Source organism: Cucurbita moschata, unplaced genomic scaffold, assembly GCF_002738365.1.
Source record: "Cucurbita moschata cultivar Rifu unplaced genomic scaffold, Cmos_1.0 Cmo_Scf00002, whole genome shotgun sequence".
Lineage (NCBI taxonomy): Eukaryota > Viridiplantae > Streptophyta > Magnoliopsida > Cucurbitales > Cucurbitaceae > Cucurbita > Cucurbita moschata.
In genome coordinates, this window is record NW_019268518.1 from 1,227,785 (window position 1) to 1,234,405 (window position 6,621).

Genomic DNA, 6,621 nt, shown 5'->3' on the forward strand with positions numbered 1-6,621 from the left:
GGGGGGGGGGGGGGATGAATAGGGTTTTAACGATAAAAGTGTTTAAACGTGATTAATTTTTCTAATGATGAAACTTTTTACAAATAAGTAGAAGATGATAATTACTAGAACAAAATAATTCAAGTCAAAACAATAATCAAGTAGAACATGCAATAAATCATAATAATAATTTTGAAATTAAATAGGAAAGAGTTAGAGAAAAGGACACAGTAGTTTTATAGTGGTTCGGTTAAACTCGACCTACTCCACTCCCCAAGCTCCTCTTGGGAATTTGAATAAAGAACTTTCTCGACTCTTTCCACGGATCAGAGCCAAACCGCTACACCGCTCTTTTTACGAGTTCAAGAGCAAACTCAATGCTTTCCACGGTGCAGGATCAAACTGATACAAGTATTTGAGTTTGATAATAACACACCACAACTCTCTCAAAGAGTAGATTTACAATTTGGTACTCACCACTATTTCCTCACAATACAATAATAATCCCTCTCAAGAATAAAATGAAAAGAAATAAACTTGTAAGCTTGGAGAGAGCAACAAACAATGGAGACTTTGATCAAATGAGGATTGGAGAATATATGCAAGTTGTGTAATTTAAAATGCGGGGGAAGATGAGTTTATATAGAGGAGAAAAGTGGTAAAATGTAGGAATTAATATTGACCATTGGATTGTGTTAGGAATAATGGAAGGTGGAGATTAAAAGTAAATAAATAAGAAAATTTTCCAAATTCATTTATTTAAATTTTTTAATATAATAATAATAAAAAATTATGTGAGTAACGGTGAAATGAAAATTTTCAAAATTTATTATAAATATAATAATATAATAATAATAAAAACTATGTGAGCAACTACCAAAATTTTAAAAGATAATAATATAATAATATAATATAGTAATAATAAAAATCGATGTGAGTAACGGTTATATTCAAATTTATATTTTGTAAAAATAATTTTATTTAGAAATATAATAATAAGAAAAACTCCACCATTTGTTACTCTTCCAATATTATAAATGTCATACTTTGATATATTTTGATTTGTCTATCATTTTGATTTTGCTGCCACATCATCACGTCGGGTATGTTGTCTCGACTCTAGTTTCTTCGTTTTAGCTCTGATTTTAGTAATTGAAAAGCCGTTGAAATCATTATTCCCGACCTTATACTGTGGACAGTTCAAAATACTGAAATAGTTAATAATTAAAAGTAGGTTTGTTATCATCAAAACATCAATCAATTAATTTATTGAAATGAATTAAAGTGAGATCAAGGGCCAAAAAACCAACAATCTCCCCCTTTTTTATGATGACAAACAATTTCAAGAAAAAATCATAAAAATCAAGTAATACATCATCCATGTAATAATATCAATACATGCTAATATATTATCATAAATTTCACTCAAGAGCATATTCTCCCCCTATATTAATGCCTCAACATCGCAAGTAAATGATTCATAAATTAGAAAACAATAAACTTAGAGCATATTTTTCTTAATTTTCTCCCCTTTGTAATCATAAAAAAGAACAATAAAAAAAATAGATTTAGGAATGACATAATGGCTCCCTAAGAACATGCATTCAAAAAATTATAAATAAGATTATAAAATTCAAAATATATCACAACTAATAATACCAAGCTCAAGCCTATTTTTGCAAAAATTTTCTTCATTCAATGGCTTGGTGAAAATATCTGCTAGTTGATTATTAGAGTTTACAAAATCAAGAATAATATGTCCATTTTGCACATACTCTCTAATTAAGTGATGTCTAGTGTTAATATGTTTAGTTCTAGAATGATGAATAGGATTTTTGGTTAAATTAATAGCACTTGTATTATCACAAAATATAGGCACTCTATCAAACTTTAATGCAAAATCACAAAGACTTTGTTTCATCCAAAGAATTTGAGCACAACAACTAGCAACTGCAATATATTCCGCTTCGGTAGTAGATAAGGCAACCGAATTTTGCTTTTTACTAAACCAAGAAACTAAGGAACTACCAAAAAATTGACAAGTTCCACTAGTACTTTTACGATCAAGTAAGCTTCCAGCAAAATCCGCATCAGAATATCCTACCAATTTAAATTCAACGTTTCTAGGATACCACAATCCTAAATCAATAGTTCCAAGCAAATATTTAAATATTCTCTTAACGGCATGTAAATGAGATTCCTTAGGACAAGATTGAAATCTAGCAGAAAGACATACACTAAACATAATATCGGGTCTACTAACGGTCAAGTGAAGTAAAGATCCAATCATACCTCGATAAGCTTTAATATCCACACTTTTACCTTTTTCATCCTTGTCAAGCTTAGTGGATGTGCTCATGAGAGTTTTTGCAATCTTACCTCCCCTGAACTTGAACCTTTTGAGCAAATCTTTAGTGTATTTCTCTTGATTGATGAAGATACCATCCCTGAGTTATTTGATTTGAAATCCAAGAAAGAAACTAAGTTCTCCCATCATACTCATCTCAAACTCTCTATGCATACATTTAGAAAATTCTTCACATAAAAAAGGATGAGTAGAACCAAATATTATATCATCCACATATATTTGCACTAATAGCATATCGTTTTCTTTAATCTTAATAAAGAGTGTACTGTCGAGTTTGCCCATTTTAAAATCATTCCCGATAAGAAAATTACCAAGTCTATCATACCAAGCTCTTGGAGCTTGTTTTAAGCCATAAAGAGCCTTTTTCAACTTATAGACATGATGAGGAAATTCAACATTTTCAAATCCGGGAGGTTATTCTACATAAACTTCCTCCATAATATAACCATTCAAAAATGCACTTTTCACATCCATTTGATATAATACAAAATTTTTGTAAGAAGCAAAAGCAAGTAACATTCTAATAGCTTCTAATCTAGCACGGCCGCAAAAGTTTCTTCATAATCTATGCCTTCCTCTTGACAATAACCTTCAGCTACAAGCCTAGCTTTATTTCTAATGATATTCCCATTTTCATCAATTTTATTTCTAAAAACCCATTTGGTTCCAATAATAGAGTATTAGATGGTCTAGGGACTAATTCCCAAACTTTGTTCCTTTCAAATTGATTTAGCTCCTCTTGCATGGCTAAAATCCAAAACTCATCATTTTCGGATCAAGACTTTTTGGTTCAATTTGAGAAACAAAAGCAAGATTATTAAATAAATTAATAGAAGAGCGAGTTTTCACACCTTGTTCGAGATCACCAAGAATTAAGTCCTTGGGATGAGACAAGGCATACCTCCATTCTTTTGGCATTGATGAAGAATCTTCTTCCTTTAAGCTCACCTCTTCTTTACTCGTAACAATTTCATTGCTGTTGTCACTAACGAGTAAATCTCCAAAATTTCTTTCTAAATCATCACTACAAATAGACTCATTAGAAATATTATTGCAAGATTCATCAAATACCACATGCATAGATTCCTCAATAACTAAAGTTCTCTTATTGAAAACTCTATAAGCTTTACTAGTAGATGAATAACCAAGAAAAATACCAATATCCATTATTGAATCAAATTTTCCAACGTTTTCTTTGTTGTTCAAAATAAAACATTTGCAACCAAAAACTTTGAAATACCCAACATTTGGAATTTTGCTACGCCAAAGTTCATAAGGAGTTTTATCGAATGAGGGTCTAATTAAAACTCTATTTAAAATATAACAAGCGGTATTAACGGCTTCCACCCAAAAGTACTTAGGTAAATCATACTCATTTAACATTGATCTAGCAAATTTTTGTAAAGTACGATTTTTCCTTTCAACTACACCATTTTGTTGAGGAGTCCTTGGAGAGGAGAAGTCATGAGAAAAACCATTATCTTCACAAAATTTTTCAAAGACAACACTATCAAATTCTCCTCCACGGTCACTCCTAATTTTAATAATTAAAAACCCTTTTTCATTTTGAACTCATTTTACAAAACTAGCAAATCTTGAAAAATCATCAACTATAAAAAGCATAACAATTTCCTCCATAACTAGCTATTTTAGAAGGGCCATTGAAGAGGTCTAGTAGTAAAAATCATATTTTTAGATTTGAAAGAAGACTTAGTTTGCTTACCCATTTGACAACATCACAAATTTTATCTTTTTCAAATTTAAGTTGAGGAAGACCTTTAACTAATGAATTTTTTGAAATATTTGAAATCAAGTGCATACTAGCATGTCCTAGTCTTCTATACCATAGCCAAGAGTTATCAAGCAAAACCGAAAGACATTTATCATTTGTAGGACAATCATTCAAATCAATAGTATACACATTATCATCTCTATTTCCTACAAACAAAACTTTCCTATCACTAGCATTTTCAATTATGCAATTATTCTTATCAAATACAATTCTAAAACCTTTATCACATAATTGACTAATGCTAAGTAAGTCATGCTTTAAACCATCAACTAACAATACATTTTCAATGAGAGTACAAGAGTCATTACCTATAGTACCCTTACCAATTATTTTACCATTCTTGTTATCACCAAAGGTTACTAAGCCACCATCCTTCTTGGAAAGATTCACAAACTTGGATGGATCACCCGTCACGTGTCTTGAGCAACCACTATCCAAGTACCACTTATTTTTCTTGGAGGCTTTCAAACAAACCGAAAAACAAATATATTCAAAATTGACCTTTTGGTACCCATACTTGTTTGGGTCCTAGAAAGTTAGTCTTCACAAATTTAGGAATCCATTTCATGTTTGCATTCATATTAAAAACATTGTATTTGGATAAGTAACAAGAATAATCTTTATGTCCAAACTTACCACATGAGAAACAAACAACATTATACAACAATTTATTTCTTGGACTAAATTTGTGTATTCTATTTATATTCGAAAAATTATTTTTTAAAACATTGTTAAACTTTGTATTTTGAGAAACTTTTCTTCGTAAATGAATATTTTGAGAATTTTTCAATTTAAAGCACTTAGGTCTAATATGATTTTCAACACCGTAATAATGACATATAGACACAAATCTAGATTTATCATACTTCGATACAAATTTACATGTGTTAGATTTTGACATGATAGGGGATGTTTTTAATAAATATTGTTTTAGAACTTGAAGGTGTAGAACATTCATCAATATAGCCTAATCCTCTTTTATCACCATATGACTTACCTCCTTCAAGTATTTTATCTAATTTTTGACCACCTATCGTTAACCTTTTAATAGACTCCTTAGACCTACCAAGTTCTTGCAAATTATTTGATTCATTTTCTTTAAGCAATTTAATTAATTTATCTTTTTCACAACAATCATGCTCAAGAGACTTGACTTTATCAATTAATGCATTTTTCTCATCACAATCAAATACATGTTTTTCATAAGGTACATCAATTTTAACAATATTATGATATTCTCTTTTAAACAAGAAATTTCATTTAACAAAGACTTATTTTCAATTATTGAAGTCTTATATTTCTTTTTAAGCACAACATACTTTCAACTAAGTTTTTCTAAATCAATTTCATCTCATCAACAACTTTCAATAATTCATGATAAGAAAGAGATTCAAGAATTACCTCATCTTTTTGTTCATCTTCTTTGTCACTATGAGCCATGAAGCAAAAATTTGCTACTTCTTCATCACTTCCACTTGCACTGTCATCACTATCATCCATTTTAAATAGCTCGTAATTATGAACTAGCATGCTAATTTTTGTTTCTTTAACTTGGTTTGTTCCCTCATGAGTTACTTCAAGAGTTTTCCATATTTCATATGCCGAAGAACACTTAGATATTCTATTAAATTCATCATTACTTAGGGCACAATAGAGAACATTTATAGCACTAGCCTTTAAAGAACATTTCTTTTTATCTTCAATATTATTAACAATTTTTATTGGAATGTAAGGACCATTACTAACATTTAACCATAATTGATAATCAACCGATTGCAAATAAATTTTCATTCTAGCTTTCCAACATGTATAATTTGTTCCATCAAAATAAGGGGGTCTAGAAGTTGATTGTCCTTCACTAAAACCATTTTTAACACGTAGGTTGGCCATAAGCTCGAACAATAAAGTTTATATAAAAAAATCTATAAGAGCAACCCGCTCTGATACCAATTGTTGGATCGGTATGGCAACCCTAGAGGGGGGTGAATAGGGTTTTAACGATAAAAGTGTTTAAACGTGATTAATTTTTCTAATGATGAAACTTTTTACAAATAAGTAGAAGATGATAATTACTAGAACAAAATAATTCAAGTCAAAACAATAATCAAGTAGAACATGCAATAAATCACAATAATAATTTTGAAATTAAATAGGAAAGAGTTAAAGAAAAGGACACCGTAGTTTTATAGTGGTTCGGTCAAACTCGACCTACTCCACTCCCCAAGCTCCTCTTGGAAATTTGAATAAAGAACTTTCTCGACTCTTTCCACGGATCTGAGCCAAACCGCTACACCACTCTTTTTACGAGTTCAAGAGCAAACTCAATCATTTCCACGATGCAGGATCAAACCGATACAAGTATTTGAGTTTGATAATAACACACCACAACTCTCTCAAAGAGTAGATTTACAATTTGGGACTCACCACTAATTCCTCACAATACAATGATAATCCCTCTCAAGAATAAGATGAAGAGAAATAA